The sequence below is a fragment of the Ipomoea nil genome, unplaced genomic scaffold (genome assembly GCF_001879475.1).
Source record: "Ipomoea nil cultivar Tokyo-kokei standard unplaced genomic scaffold, Asagao_1.1 scaffold2537, whole genome shotgun sequence".
Taxonomy (NCBI): Eukaryota; Viridiplantae; Streptophyta; class Magnoliopsida; order Solanales; family Convolvulaceae; genus Ipomoea; species Ipomoea nil.
Window position 1 is genome coordinate 1017783 of NW_017618965.1, and position 17323 is coordinate 1035105.

The window sequence follows — 17323 nt, forward strand, 5'->3', positions numbered from 1 at the left end:
TAATGATGATGATGATGATGATGATGGTGGTGGTGGTGGTGGTGGTGGTGGTGGTGGTGGTGGTGGTGGTGGTGGTGGTGGTGGTGGTGGTGGTGGTGGTGGTGATGATGATGATAATAATAATAATAATAATTTTAATAATTTTAATAATAATTTTAATAATAATTTGCGTGTAAGTGTAGCATACAAATGTAGTTGAGATTTACTACATTCTTTAGGTCGTGTATATATATATATATATATATATATATATATATATATATATATATATATATATATATATATATATATATATATATATATATATATATATAAAATAGAAGTTTAGGGGAATATATTCAGAATAGTAGTGATATACCTATTTATGTATAAATATTTATTTAGGGGGTCCTTATCTTAGTGGTCAAGGGTTATAAACACTACAAGAAAATTTGTCATTAGTGAGAGGTAAAACCGTCACTAAAGAATCAAAAACCATCATAAAAGACTTTTAATGACGGAAAATTTACCGTCGCGACCCGTCGTTATAGCTTTCGCGGTTAAAAACAATTAATGACGGGATATGATACCGTCATTAGTGAGCATATAGTGATAGTATATTTACCTTCACTAAAATGTTCTTTTTGTGGCAAAGAATCCCGTCGTTAATACAACAATTCACTAACATAATTTCCCCTCATTTATTCTTTTAACGATGTAGAATCCCGTCATTAATATTGCTATTTACTAACAAAATTCTCTCACTATATTAAATTTTGCCTGTCACTAAATGTTATATTTTATTGTCAAATATTATTTTTTAAAAGTTCTAATTTGTATATATTGTCCTTGCTCAATAAATATTAATTTTTGTAATACATTTTTTTATCATAAATCTTATGTTGTAACAATAGATATTGTATTAATACAATTTATAATTTTAACAATAATACAATCAAAGTAAACTCATCAATATATTAAAAGACATCATCATCACTACCGAAATGAAATGTTTCACACAACTTTGTAAAGACTAAAGGCAAAAAAACTAATTATAGCTAACAAATAGCCATAGTAATGTAACTGTTGGCTATTTTGAAAGGTGAAACTATACAAGTAAACATTTTTAGTTTAGACAAAAACAGCTCCAAAGCAAAAATGTTCAATCTACTTCATACAAAAAAAACGTATACATTCAATGCGGTGTTAGGTAAGCCAATTTTCATCTTTGAATGCCACCTGGTAAATAAAAATAGCCAACAAAGATATACTCAGTATAATTGAATAAATAATAATTTGCAATTGTGAGTTATTGATGTATGTATATATACATGCCACTATGCATATCAATTAAACTGATGCATTTAAAGACTTATTTGTAAGTGTTGGTATACATCAAATCAAAGATAAAAGTATCAACAAGTTTTGCTATTTTTTTTTTCATTCTTCACCAATCACTCCCTAATGCAACATCTAACTTATATATAGTCCATGAGACAACTTAATGACATGAAGCTAGTTCCAACACAACATAACAATAACAATTTTAAACAAAAACATCAATACTTAGAGCAAAGAAAAAATATATATTTCATATGAATATAGAGTTAACGTATATACAAAATGACTGATAATTTCTTTAAATAACTTCCTACCTTTCTCTGAGTAGTACTCATCTTTCTCTGCTATTGATGTCTGAACCCAACTTTATCTTTTCTTGATCTATAAATAAATAAAGCATAACAATCATGAATTCATAGCCAAACACAGCTCAAGTACTTGACTACTACCAGACTAATAGATAGCTATAGTATGTTATAATATGATATCACTGGACACATATTTGTCATAGAAAATGGAGAACTATCATTTATGCTCAAAATGAAAAAAATAATAGTAATGAAATTGATATATAGAATACCTTGAATGACTACATCTGTCCATACAAAGATTAAACAGAATTGGGTTGCTTGCATTTGATCTCTGATCATAGTATTTGTTATATAAAATTTCACCATTTTGTTGTGACCTACTAATTTGAACATAAGGAAAACAAGACTTTCCCAAACCTCAGGAGGTCAAAGCAAAAAGCTATATTTACTCTAGAATGAGATTTTCTACAAAATATCCTCATGGAAAGGATCTCATATAGAACCAAGTATAACCTAGAATGAATCTCCATAATGTACTCTTATAGAGTGAACTCTTACAAAAATCAAGTATAGCTAGCTTTCCATTTGGAGTGCGTATCAAATTCTCAGTTGACGATCAACATGGAAGAAACCTGTATCAAGCAGATGTAGAAAAATAAAAAGCAATAAAGATGATGTACACGATACTAACAAAGATATGTTTCTCATATATATGTGACCTTCCTTGAAGTATACTTTCTTCAAAATCTCTACAAAGAGTGTCCCATTTTCTCCCTCATTATCGGTAGTTCTCTTGAGCATTTGCATTTTCCTGGATACACACAAGTACATGAGGACTAAGTCACATTTGAAAAAAATTGTGTGATCCCTTCCAGTTGCAGGATATAGCATTATAATCTATCTGAAGTAATCATCAGCAATTTAATTCAAAGTATTCAGATGCACAAGCGCACAAACAATACAAGTAGATAACCTGACATTAGGCTTTTCACTTTTAGGTATTTTGCACTTATCTTACTCAAAGCATAGGCCTTCTTCATTCTGTAAAGATACAGACTGGTATTTGGCTAATGCAAAAATTACTCACTAAGAATACATAACTATCATACTCAATATCTTCTGCTAACCTTTTTCTGAAGATCAACTAAATAGTTTCTAAAGAGATCTTCACGATCTGTCTCTTTCCACAGCCTTGAACAGTTCATCATCTTCAAACATTGTTACTGCCTTGCTAGATTATCAAACAAGATACACCATAAGAATTTTATAAGACTATTTTACAAGGGCATATCTGAACAACTAAATATATGAAGACCAAGTACAACAATACATGGGTATTAAATAAAAATGTCCCTACCTCCATCTTGTTGATGATGTAAGTTCCTTGGACTCCTGAAGGGAAAATTAAAAATTAACAGTGACAAAAGAAGTCAGGAGTTGATCCATTTCATTCAAAAGATGCTAATTATTTGAACCAATAACAGCACAACTAATCATAAAATCATTGTAACAGCATGGGCACTACTAAGTGTGGCTTGGTGCAGCATACTCTAATTTAATACTGATTATTATAGGCTGGAAACAAGGGCAATTATTATAAAGAAAATGTAGTATGTTTTACTACATTAAATAACCTATTAGAAAGTAAAATATATTGAAAATGCATCCACAAGGCTACTGTAAGACTATAGCTTCAACAAACCAAGAGGCAAGAATAACTTGTTGAAAACCAGTAAAGAGAAATGAATTACCTAAATGTTGCTTAAAATACATGAGCACTACAAAGCTTACTTCCAACATCATCGTGAATTCTTTCTTGACTTTTCTCTGTCTCAGGCGCCTCTCCTCAGCCTCCAGTTTTTATATTCTTGTAATTAAAAAGCTAAGAATTACCTAAGGATACATAATATACCAATGGTAGGTGGCAAATTGGCGGATGATCTACTCCGTCGATGGCGGCGACAGCGAGAGGGACAGGGAGGCAACGGTAGGTGTCGGACTATCGGCTGATCTGCAACGTCCGTGACGACGAAAATGATAGGGAGCGGGAGGTGGCGTCTGGTATTCTACGTCATCGTCGTTCTGCACCGAGAGGCAGCGGGGAGCACTGGAGCATTGTCGGCAGCAATGGCGTATCGAGAATCCAGAGGCAGCGAGAGATTGGGTTTTTTATTTTAACTTTTTAACTTTAAGTATATATATTCTATAATATTTAATTGGGTTCAAGTAATTGGCGCCAAAAAACAAAGTTTTGGTGGGAATTAAGTTTTAGTGAAATAATTTGTAAACATCAATAGTGAGAGTAACAAAATCTTTCGTACCAATAGCGAGAGTATACTTTTAAAATAAGTATAAAAGTAAAATTTCGTCACCAAATCATAAACATTTAGCTAGAGTAATTTTTAACTCACAAAAACTATGCAAATAACACATTTAGTGAGGGGTTTTCTTACCCGTCACTAAATTTTTGTCACTAAAAGTTGTTTTTCTTGTAGTGAAACAAGGCATTGGAGGCTTGTGGTCTATTATGCAACATGGACCAAAGTCTAGAGGGATAGTTTTAAAATAGTTTGGGGATGCAATATATTTTTCCAAGGATAAATTCTAGATGACCACTTGGTTTAGGTTCCTCAGATTTCTCCCGGTCTCACTCAGATTGCCTTTCGGGCCAAAACTTAATACGCAATGTACCCATGGATTTAGATTTCTAGATATAGAATTAGTCCCTATAATTTCTATGTAACTTATAAAAAAATCAATTAGGAAGATAATTCGTCTTTCATGTTCAAGCATTAGATTGTTATTTATATGTTAAACACATAAGAAGTACCAAGGAAGACACACAAATGCACAATGGATCAATAAAATGAGAAGTCAAGAAAACATACTGTACCAGTGGGCGCGAGGTGGGCGGTCGACCGCCTGTCAAGTCCCCACTGGAATGTGGCAGTGGGCACATGGTGGGTGGTCGACCTCCTGCAAAGGCCCCACTGGAACGTGACGGTGAAGAAGGAATCACGTCGGGAAAGTCCCGAGAATGCACAGATTTGAGTCCAAACAATTTCATACTCATATGAACAATAAAAGGGACTTAAATGCATGGAAAATCTTAAAAAATCACATTATACTAACAAGGAACACGGAAGACATTCAACGAGATATCATAAGGATCACACACCCCATTCTCCCCCTTCTTAACTAAAGCTACGCTCCTACAATTTTTCTCCATGCAAACTTATGTAAGTTCTTATCGAGCTATTAGTAAGTTAATTATCAAAGTAATTGGTCAATTATGATTTAGGAAAAGTGAGCTTATTATATGCCGAATAAAATTACCAATTACAAGTTCCAAAATACTTTATCAAATAACAGATATCCAAATAAGGCACGTTTGATCAAATAGTTAAGAAACAATATGCAATTCCTAGCTCGGTCTATAAACAAATCAATTAGGAACATAATCCAACTTTCATGTTCAAGCAAATAAACAAGTATGGTGCTTAAACAAAGTCGATAGTTTATCAAGTTTTAGTATGTCAAAGTAAATTGTTAGTAATCAAAGAGTCATATGCAACAAGGCAGGCAATAGTATGCAAGGATGTCACAACTTTTAGGGCAAGCATAAGGAAGGAAGAACAAGTATGTGAGAAAGAGCGATAAACTCACAATCTCACCGTGCGTCCTAAGATCCCTATATCCTAAGTTCCTAAACACCTTAAGTTTAAGCTTAACATTCTAAAGTTCAAGCCTAATGTCTTAACGTCTTATCCTAAAGGTATTGTGTAACACCCCGTGTTACGGCCCCAAAATTAAAATTAATTAAATTATCACCCACCATAAAAAGGGAATTAAAATCCATTAATTAGCTAAAGAGGGGTCCACCATGGTCCATGGGCCCTTATCCCTAAAACCAATCCCCTAGTCCTATAGGAAATATAATTAGCAAAACCCATACCACTTAGACCCTAATTAGGACTCTTAAATATATAAATAGGGACATAGGAGGCACCTAGATCTTACACCACAATAATCTCTCACCACACAAGAAGTTCCAAGAATTCCCTTAGGAGAAATCAAGAAAGAAGGAATCTTAAAGAAAGACCCTTCATAGCCAAGGAAATTAATTAAGGCTAAGAGGTAACCCATGTCTCAACAAAACCTATTTTCTTCGCTATAATCTCCTTCTTTGGCCTCCCTCTATATTCTTGTGTCTTGATAAATTCTTCTATGTTAATTGTGATATGTTCTTGCTGATTGATAAGATGATTTATGTACATTCTTGATAATCTTGATGATCTTGATGTTGAAAAGAAGTTCTTGATATTAATGTGATAATTCTTGACGAATTTTGATATTTCTGGATCTTAAAATATAATCTTGATGATTTGGGTGGGATTAAAGCCCTAGATTGGATTGGGAATTTTGTGTTCAGATGTTCTTGATATATATTTGGGTGGGAATTCGCATGTTCGGGTGTTGATTATATTTAGAAGTCGTAATAGGATGAGTCCTACGTGATTCTTGCTTTTAATCCGTTAATTGCCTACGTGGTGTCGTTATTCGCATTTAAAAGTGTTTAAGCATGGTTTCGGGTTCCACAAAGGTTCCCGGGACGAATATATGAGAAAAGAGTCAGTGGGGGGTAGGGGAACCCGCCACCTACCCACTGCCCGAAGGACACCGCCCGGCAGCGGGCAACCACGGGGCAGCCGCCTGCCCGGCGGTAACCCGCTGCCCGGAACAGTGCCCTCCGGCGTGCAGCCGGAGGGTGATCCCCACCCACCTGCTACCCGCTGGTCCGTAACCCACCCCGGGTCTTTGGCTTCCCCGTTTGATGTTCCCCGCTCCCCCACGATGTCCCAACAGACCCCGTTTGTCGTGCTTGAGTCTAGTTTGATATTTCGGGTACCATTGGTAGGTTAAATGACTCTTAGGAATTGCATGCTAGTGGAATTGGTAACCCGTTGACCTAGGTGGAAGTTGAATGAACCCTTAGGACTATTCTTAGTATGTGAATGACCACATGTAAGTTTATTTATATGTCTTTTCCCTCCCAATACGCTATTACGTGCTCCTATGTGTTATGTGTTGCATGATCCCCCATTTTGGTTACAGACCAATTGGGTGATTCCCGGACTGAGATTCGGAAGTCGGCTGAAGGCCGAATGGATTATTCCCGGACTAAAGGTTCGGAAGTGGCTGAAGGCCAAATGGATTGTTCCTGAGATAAGGCTCAGAAGTTGGCTAAAGGCCAAATTGATTCACTTCTTGGGTTGCGGTCCACATGGGCCTTGGTGCTACGACCCACCGACCTGGACGCGCCAGGCGGTGTGTAGGGCCAATAAGCCGAGGAAGGCTGTAGTCCACCGACCTGAGTAATCAGGTGGTGTGTAGGGCTACGGCTGGCTGCGATCCACCAAGTGATGGGACAACGATGTGTAGGGCCGTAGTCTCCGAGGATCTTCGCCCACCGACTGAGTCTAGCTCAGCGGTGTGTCGGGCTTGATCCACTACGGTCCACCGACTGTACGCTTCAACGATGTGTAGGGTCGTAAGTCCCCCTTTGTAAAGGGGATCGCGATCCACCGACTGTGCGCGTCAGCGGTGTGTCGGATCGTGGTCCGACGTTGAGTTCGTCAGCGGTTATCAAAGGGTTGGTTGCGATCAACTCCCCTCATACCACGGTACTGAGGTAGGGTGCTGCGGGGCCATGTTAATGCTATAAGCATTAACCCTCATGTTCGGGGCATGCGATTGGTCCCGTGGCGCCATTAATGATTATGTGATATGAATGATGATTGAATGATGATGTGTTCGAATCAAAAAGTGTTCTGTGACCTTAGATGCGTATTCCTTATAATGCCATCTCTACTTAACTGTTTATCATATTTTGATGTGCTTGTCCCTACTTGCTGAGTCCATTCCTGCTTTTAAAACTAGTGTCTCTTAAGTATATATCTTCCTGCTTCAAAATGATTTTCGTATATCTATATATATATATATATATATCTATCTATATTGTATTTCAACGCGCTGGAGTGGGTTACCAGCATCTCTCGCTGAACGGATATATTTGTCTTTCAGGCACAGATGAGTAGATCCCAGAGCGCGCTAGAGATCCGAGGCGTAGAGTAGCTAGTTCCTTTTCAGCCTGCGTGCCATGATTATGTATTGACGCTATTTGAGGATTTTAGTTAGTTAGCCTGTGCACCTGAGTTCTCTAGCTCAAGTGTGGCATAACTCCCCATACTCTTATGCTTGATTTTGGGATTTAATGAGGAATTACCTTTATTATATAAGTTTTAAAAGTTTCAAAATTTGGGGGTGTTACAATTGGTATCAGAGCCTAAGTTTGACCCTAGGATAAGACTCTTAAAGACCAGACTTTAGGATATTACACTAGGTATTTAGGAACATAGGACTTAGGAATCTTAGAACGCGCGGTGAGATTGTGAAGCCTACACATAACCTTCCCTCACTTTAATTCCTCCCTAATTTAAAGAACTCCCCTTCGCTTATCACAGCAAGGTAAGGGTACAACCCTCTAAATCGTTATAAACATTGGCTCTATAGATCAAGCGACATGACACCAAACAGAAGACAATCAAGGACTCCGGAACCCGCCACACACGACCCCCTGACTCAAACCCTACAACAACTCACCCAAGTCGCCCAGACACTAAGCGACGTAGCCCTCCGCAACAACAGACCACCACTCCCTCCACCAAACGCAAACTCAGAAGTCGCCCGACAAGTTTCAAGCCATCGACCACCCACGTTCTCGGGAGAAGAAAATCCTGCCACCCTCGAAGAATGGATACGGACCTTTGATAAGATTCTGGGGTTGGTAGAATGCCCAGAAGAACGTCGTGTAGAGATAGCCTCGTTCTACTTCGGACACGAGGGAGACCTTTGGTGGATCCACGAGGGACCCACTTACAGACAAGAACTAGGATTCAACTGGGAAAACCTGAAAACACGCATGCGAGAACGATTCTACCCGACACACGTAAAAGCTTCTATGCACGAAGAGTTCCTCCACCTAAAACAAGGAACGACTACCATCACGGAATACCGTAAAGGATTCCTCGAACTGGCACGCTTCGCACCAGAGCTAGTCCCCACAGAATCAACCAAAATAGAAAGGTTTATATCGGGTCTCAACTTCGAAGCCCGAAAAGCACTAGTAGTAAGCGGACCCCGGACCCTCAACGAAGCTTACTCTAGTGCCGCCAATCTCTATCGAATCCAACTACTACAACATGGGGTTCAAGATCAGATTTGAAAGAGGAACGCAGGAGGAGGAGCACCGCCAATAAAAAAAGAACGAGAACCGACACCAACATAAGGCTAAACAACCCAACTGGACAAAGGCCACCCCCAAGAAACAACGAAACCAATACAGGGGGCTTCCCTTGCCCAAAATGCCACCAAAACCATAGACGCAAGGACTGCATGGGGAATCCCTTACGATGCTTCAACTGTGGGAAAGAAGGGCACAAGGCCTTCCACTGCACGCAACCCTCAAGCTCACGCCCTATGGCCATGGGCCAACACGGAGGCACGAACAATCAAGGGAATTACGGTGCCCCCGGAAAAGTATTCGTCATGAGCCGCACGCAAGCCGAACTCGAGGACGAGGGCAACCCCGACGAAGGAAACATGGTCCCAGGAGACGAAGATCACACAAACCCACCAGAGAAAGACCAAGAAGATGAGTTCTATCTAGGATAAACTAACGAACCCCTTGTAACCACCGTCGTAGTAGAATCACTTGTTTAGACTAATTACTTCGGAATTACTATAAATAAAGAACTAGATCGAAATGACATTAGCATAAGGGAAAGGAACTAGACTACCCACAACAACAACAACAACAAACAACAACAACAACAAGAAGGAAAAGACAAGGAACACCACCACCTAAGGAGACCTCGCAATGCCGAAAAAGCCCCTCGGAGTCCGCACCCCGGAATGGAGCAACGCCGACTACACCGTGATCGGAGGTAAAGCCCTCGAACCCGATCAATTCTCTCCGGAATTGGTCGACATGCTTAACCACCAAGGGCTTTTGGATACGTATCTCACCATTAAAGAGGATACGTACCCCGAATTGGTGAAAGAGTTCTATCAACATTTGGTGGCCTTCAAACGAGGTGATAAACTAGAAATCACCACTAAGGTCCGAGGCAAGGAAATCATACTTTCCGAAGGCCGCCTGGCCAAGCTCTTAAGATTGACCATCACGGGTGTGTCAGACTATGACCGGAAGGGGTGGATTGGTACCCAAAACACGGGGTATAAGGACTACCTCGGGTACCTACTCGGAAAGGAGGAAGGTTTCACCTCGGCAACACGGCCAAACAAGAAATGGCTAACCGCGGAGCAAAAGATATTGGTCATGATTATAACTGATAGCCTGTTGCCCACAAATAACAAAAGCAAGGATGTGGGAAGTTTAGAGTGTACTTTTGCCTATCTCTTAAAGCACAAAATCAAGTTCAATCTACCGGCCCTTATGTTGAAACACATGGAGTTTTGCAAAACTAGCAACCGGCTTAGCCTACCCTTCGGGATGATCCTAAGTTGGATCATGGAGAAAAAGGGGGTAGATCTGAGCCACATAGAGGTCAAGACCGCAAGTGGCATGGTTTTCAATGCTCAGAATCTCCGTCGCAATGATATCTACTACACCGAAGGGGGACAATACATCACCCTCGAAGAGGTTTGCCTTAAGCCCGAGGAGGAACGAAAGGAATTAGTTGATCGACTGGATATCTCCAACAAGAAACTCAAGCGGGCAATGCAAGAATGTGGGGAACCGGGGGGGAATGAGGAACAAGAAGAAGATAGCGAGCCTAATCCACCGGCGCCCGCACAAGCAAGGGGAAACCCAAGGGGCCAAAATGAAGAATCCGTCAACGAGCGCATCCTCGCATAGCTCACCCGACAGAACCAAATCATGGATGAGGGATTCTCGTCCCTAATCTGCGCGACACGCGCTTTGGACCAGAGGGTAGCAACTATCGAGGCCATGCTGGGCACTCGCGGGACATCCAGCTCAGGAGTAGGAAACCAAGGTAGACCCGAACCCTCCAAACCACCACCTCGCCAAAAATCCAGTCTACCCCAACAAGGACAACACGTGGAGCCACATCTCCTAACCAGGTGGCCAAAATACGTGACGTCTTGGGGTGAAAGAATGGATCCACGCACCGGCTTCGGGGACGAAGCCTCTTGTAAGGGGGGGGGGAGAGTGTAACACCCCGTGTTACGGCCCCTAAATTAAAATTAACTAAATTATCACCCACCCTAAAAAGGGAATTAAAATCCATTAATTAGCTAAAGAGGGGTCCACCATGGTCCATGGGCCCTTATCCCTAAAACCTATCCCCTAGTCCTATAGGAAATAAAATTAGCAAACCCATACCACTTAGACCCTAATTAGGACTCTTAAATATATAAATAGGGACATAGGAGGCACCTATATCTTACACCACAATAATCTCTCACCACACAAGAAGTTCCAAGAATTCCCTTAGGAGAAATCAAGAAAGAAGGAATCTTAAAGAAAGACCCTTCATAGCCAAGGAAATTAATTAAGGCTAAAAGGTAACCCATGTCTCAACCAAACCTATTTTCTTCGCTATAATCTCCATCTCTGGCCTCCCTCTATATTCTTGTGTCTTGATAAATTCTTCTATGTTAATTGTGATATGTTCTTGATGATTGATAAGATGATTTATGTGCATTCTTGATAATCTTGATGATCTTGATGTTGAAAAGAAGTTCTTGATATGAATGTGATAATTCTTGAAGAAAATTGATATTTCTGGATGTTAAAGATAAAATATAATCTTGATGATTTGGGTGAGCCCTAGATTGGATTGGGAATTTTGTGTTCAGATGTTCTTGATATATATTTGGGTGGGAATTCGCATGTTCGGGTGTTGTTTATATTTAGAAGTCGTAATAGGATGAGTCCTACGTGATTCTTGCTTTTAATCCGTTAATTGCCTACCTGGTGTTGTTATTCGCGTTTAAAAGTGTCTAAGCATGGTTTCGGGTTCCACAAAGGTTCCCGGGACGAATATATGAGAAAAGAGTCAGTGGGGGGTAGGTGGGGGTAGGGGAACCCGCCACCTACCCGCTGCCCGAAGGACACCGCCCGGCAGCGGGCAGCCTGCCCGCTGGCAACCCGCTGCCCGGAACAATGCCCTCCGGAGGGCAGCCGGCGGGTGATCCCCACTCACCGGCTACCCGCAGGTCGGTACCCCACCCAGGGTCTTTGGCTTCCCCGTTTGATGTTCCCCGCTCCCCCATGGTGTCCCAACGGACCCCGTTTTTCGTGCTTGAGTCTAGTTTGATATTTCGGGTACCATTCGTAGAATAAATGAGTGTTAGGAATTGCATGCTAGTGGAATTGGTAACCCGTTGACCTAGGTGGAAGTTGTATGAACCCTTAGGACTATTCGTAGTATGTGAATGACCACACGTAAGTATATTTATATGTCTTTCCCCTCCCAATATGCTATTACGTGCTCCTATGTGTTATGTGTTGGATGATCCCCCATTTTGGTTACAGACCAATTGGGTGATTCCCGGACTGAGGTTCGGAAGTCGGCCGAAGGCCGAATGGATTGTTCCCGGACAAAAGGTTTAGAAGTGGCTGAAGACCAAATGGATTGTTCCTGAGCTAAGGCTCAGAAGTTGGCTAAAGGCCAAATTGATTCACTTCTTGGGCTGCGGTCTACATGGGCCTCGGTGCTATGACCCATCAACCTGGACGCGCCAGGCGGTGTGTAGGGCCAATAAGCGGAGGAAGGCTGTAGTCCATCGACCTGAGTAATCAGGCGGTGTGTAGGGTTACGGCTGGCTGCGATTCACCGAGTGATGGGACAGCGGTGTGTAGGGCCGTAGTCTCCGAGGATCTTCGCCCACCGACTGAGTCTAGCTCAGCGGTGTGTCGGGCTTGATCCACTACGGTCCACTGATTGTACACATCAACGGTGTGTAGGGTCGTAAGTCCCCCTTTGTAAAGGGGATCGCGGTTCACCGACTGTGCGCGTCAGCGGTGTGTCGGATCGTGGTCCGACGTTGAGTTCGTCAGCGGTTCTCAAAGGGTTGGTTGCGATCTACTCCCCTCATACCACGGTACTGAGGTAGGGTGCTGCGGGGCCGTGTTAATGCTAAAAGCATTAACCCTCATGTTCGGGGCATGCGATTGGTCCCGTGGCGCCATCAACGATTATGTGATATGAATGATGATTGAATGATGATGTGTTCGAATCAAAAAGTGTTCTGTGACCTTAGATGCGTATTCCTTATAATGCCATCTCTAGTTAACTGTTTGTCATTGTTTGATGTGCTTGTCCCTACTTGCTGAGTCCATTCCTGCTTTTAAAACTAGTGTCTCTTAAGTATATATCTTCCTGCTTCAAAATGATTTTCGTATATCTATATATATATATATATCTATCTATATTGTATTTCAACGCGCTGGAGTGGGTTACCAGCATCTCTCGCTGAACGGATATATTTGTCTTTCAGGCACAGATGAGTAGATCCCAGAGCGCGCTAGAGATCCGAGGCGTAGAGTAGCTAGTTCCCTTTCGGCCTGCGTGCCATGATTATGTATTGACGTTATTTGATGATTTTAGTTAGTTAGCCTGTGCACCTGAGTTCTCTAGCTCAGGTGTGGCATAGCACTCCATACTCTTATGCTTGATTTTGGGATTTAATGAGGAATTACCTTTATTATATAAGTTTTAAAAGTTTCAAAATTTCGGGGTGTTACATATTGTCTTAGGGTCGAACTTAGGCTCTGATACCAACTATAACACCCCAAAATTTTTAAACTTTTAAAACTTATATAATAAATGTAAATTCTCATTAAATCCCAAAACTAAACATAAGAGTGCGGGGTGCTATGCCACATCTGAGCTGGAGAACTCAGATGCACAGGCTAAACTTAACTAGATTATATCCTCAAAGCAATGTTAATACATAATCATGGCACGCTGGCCGAAAGGAAAACTAGCTAATCTATGCTTCGGATCTCTAGCGCGCTCCGGGGTCTACTCATCTGTGCTTGAAAGCCAAATATATCTGTTCAGCGAATGATGCAGGTAACCCACTCCAACGCGTTGAAATACAATATAGGTAAATATATATATATATATATATATATATATATATATATATATATATATATATATATATATATATATATATATACGAAAACCATTTTGAAGCAGGAAGATATATACTTAGGAGACTCTAGCTTTAAAACCAGGAATAGACTCAACAGGTAGGGATAAGCACATTAAACAAGGATAATCAGTTATATAGTGATAATATCGTAAAGAACATGTATCTAAGGTCACAGCCCACTTTCAAATCATTCACACCATCATTCAATCATCATTCATATCACACAAGCACATTTTGGTAGCGCCACGGGACCAATAGCATGCCCCGAACATGGGGGTTAGTGCATATAGCACTAACACGGCCCCGCAGCACCCTACCTCATACCGCAGCATGAAGGGGTTGATCGCAACTAACCGTATAGACCGCCGATAGTTCGACGGCGGATCACAGCCCTACACACCGCTGACGCGCTCAGTCGGTGGACTGCGATCCTCTTTTGGGGACTACGACCCTACACACCGTTGACGAGCTCAATCGGTGGATCGTAGCGGATCAAGCCCTACACACCGCCTGAGGAACTCATTTGGTGGGCGATGATCCTCGGAGACTACGACCCTACACACCGCTGGCCCATCACTCGGTGGATCGCAGCCGACCATAGCCCTACACATCGCCTGATCACGCATTCGGTGGGCTATAGCCTTCCTCAGGCTGGTGGCCCTACACACCGCTGGCGCGTCCAGTCGGTGGACCATCAGCACACGAGGCCCATGTGGGCTGTAGCCCAAGGAGTGAATCACTGACCACAGCCAGGAACATGAACCGCGACTCATGAGTTACCAATTTGACCGCAGCCAACTTCTGAACCGCAGCTCAGGAACACCCAATTTGATCGCAGCCAAATTGGGGAATCATGCATCACATAACACATTGTAACACGTAATAGCACATTGGGAAGGGGGAAAACGTATAAATAAACTTACGTGTGATCATTCACATAATAAGAATAGTCCTAAGGAGTTCATGCATCTTCTTCCTAGGCCAACGGGTTACCGGTTCAACTAGCATGCAATACCTGAAACTCTTCTAACCTACTAATGGTACCCGAAACATCAAACTAGACTCACGCACGACAAACGGGGTCTGTTGGGACACCACGGGGACTGGGGAACATCAAACGGGGAAGCCAAAGACCCGGGGTGGCTAACAAACCAGCGGGTAGCCGGTGGGTGGAGGGCCACCCGCCGGCGACGAATTACCGGGCAGCCGGTGCCCGGCGGGCAGACGCCTGCCCGCCGGCTGCCCGCTGCCCGGCGGTGTCTCTTTCGGCAGCGGGTAGGTAGTGGGTCCCCCTACCCCCCACTGACTCTTTATCCAATTAAGCATCCCATGATTCTTTGTGGAACCCGAAACCATGCTTAGACACTTTTTAGATGCAAATAACGACACCACATAAGCAATTAACGGATCAAAAGCAACAATCACATAGAACATGACCTATCATGATTCCTAAACATAATCAACACCCGAACATGTCAATTCCCACCCAAATATACCAAAAAAAATCCCAATACGAAATTCATGATTCAACACCACATAATTATCAAGATCCTCTTATCATCATCAAGATCACACATAAAATCATCACAACAATTATCAAGATCATGTCACAATTATCATAGAAGATTTCACCAAGACACAAGTATAGAATAGGGAGCCAAAGAAGGAGATTATAGCAAGGAAAATAGGTTTTGTTGAGACATGGGTTACCTCTTAGCCTTAATTAATCCTCCCTTGGCTATTAAGGTTCTTCCCTAAGATTTCCATCCGATTGATCTCCCTAGGCTTTGTGGTGTGGAATCTCCCGGAAATATTTTTGTGTAATATAGCTATGGGTGGTAAGGGTTCTAATTGCTTTCTAATCCCCAATTTATAGAATCAGGAGTCCTAATCATAATCTGAATAATAAAGGCCCACTTTCTTTATTCTTAATAGATATATAGGTCTAGGATTCCTAATTAGAATCTGACTAGCAAAAGGTTTATTCCATTTCGAAATGATTTTACATATGTATAGCCTATCTATGTATGATATTTCACATGTATTGGTGGGTTACCAGCATTATTCGCTAACCGGGCATCGTCCCATCTTTTATGTGTTTCTTTAAGGTGATGTATAGACGTGAGCGCGGTCTAGAACCTGCTAGTGTAGCTCCCATGTTTTGTTATTATGGCCTGTGTGCCTAGGATAGACTTTAGTACTTTGGACATGTATGAATTTTAGATTGTGGTTTATGCATATGTTAGCCTGTGCGTTCACCTCTGGGTGAGCGTGGCATAGCACTTCTTTCGTTTCCAGTTTATATAATCCTTTTCAGTCTTCCGCTGTGTTCGATGTTTTGTTTAGATATCTGCATGTTTAAGGCTTTAATTAGCATGGAAATTAGGGGGTGTTACAATGGTGGTAAGCTTGAAATCACCTCTAAAGTGAGGGGTATGAAAGTGGTTTTGTTTGAAAAGAGGCTAGCTTAGCTTCTGAGTTTATCTGCTTCGGGAGTTGCTCAGTACAGTGGTAACTTGTGGATTAGTACGGATCCCATGGGGTACCAGGACTATTTGAGTTATTTGTTGGGTCGCACGAGTGGTTTCACTCAAGCTTCAAGACCGGAGAAGAAGTGGTTGTCTGCCGAGCAAAGGATTTTGGTTATGCTTGTGTCGAATTGTTTGTTGCCTAATGACAACAAAAGTCGGTTGTTGGGAAAGTTGGAGTGCACCTTTGCTTTTTGCCTTAAGAACATGGTAAAGTTCAATTTGTCGGCTTTGATGTTGCAACATATGGTTTTCTGTCGTGATCACAACCAAAAGAGCCTACCGTATGGCATGGTGTTGAGCTGGATTTTTGTCAAAAAGGTGTGAGCGTTAATGGTTGTATGCCGAAGCCCGTAGGAAAAATGGTGTTGGATGCCGTTAATCTTCGGAATTGCAACTTGTTCCAGTTGGATGACGGTGATTACATCACTCTAGAAGAGCTTGCAAGGAAGACTCCCGAGGAAAGAGATGAGTTGGTTGCAGAGCTCGAGATCCCTGTTGGAAAGTTGAACCTCGCGGTTCAGAGCCTAGGAGGTGTTATGGGGGATGAAGAAGAAAAGGGCCATGAAGAGGATGAAGTGGAAGCGGAAGAAGTTGCCGCATCCGAGGAAAGTGATTCCGAGAGTGAAGAAAACAAAAGGAAAAGGGAAGCCCGAACCAAAAGAGAGCATGATGCTATGACGCACGAGGAGAGTGTGGTCACCCTTCTACGCCAACAGAACCGGATGATCGAAGAAGGCTTCGCTTTTATGAAGACGCAGTTTGTTGCCGTCCACCAGAGGTTAGATTAGATCGAGGCCAGCTCAAGCCTAAGTGGAAGAGATGTCGAGGAGTTCGAGGAGGGCACCGATGAATCAGAGAGCGAGTCGTTTTAGCGCAGTGTCGTGGTAATCCCATCCACCTTTTCCTTAGCTTGTGTTATCTTTTAGTTGTTGCTACCGTTGCTGGTTG

At 41.9% G+C, this 17323-nt stretch overlaps 1 long non-coding RNA gene across 2 annotated transcripts; it reads right to left on the minus strand.

Annotated features, from left to right (window-relative positions):
• Positions 1-931: 931 nt before the first annotated feature.
• On the minus strand, positions 932-3801 carry LOC109153755. Of its 2 annotated transcripts, XR_002049593.1 has the most exons (7): positions 3383-3801; positions 2989-3023; positions 2759-2862; positions 2351-2442; positions 2190-2263; positions 1635-1701; positions 932-1218 (listed from the first exon to the last, which is right to left on the minus strand). It is a non-coding gene; the product is annotated as an uncharacterized LOC109153755 (long non-coding RNA). The 2 variants fall into 2 exon arrangements; XR_002049592.1 differs by lacking the exon at positions 3383-3801 and having other exon boundaries at positions 2989-3376.
• Positions 3802-17323: the final 13522 nt, after the last annotated feature.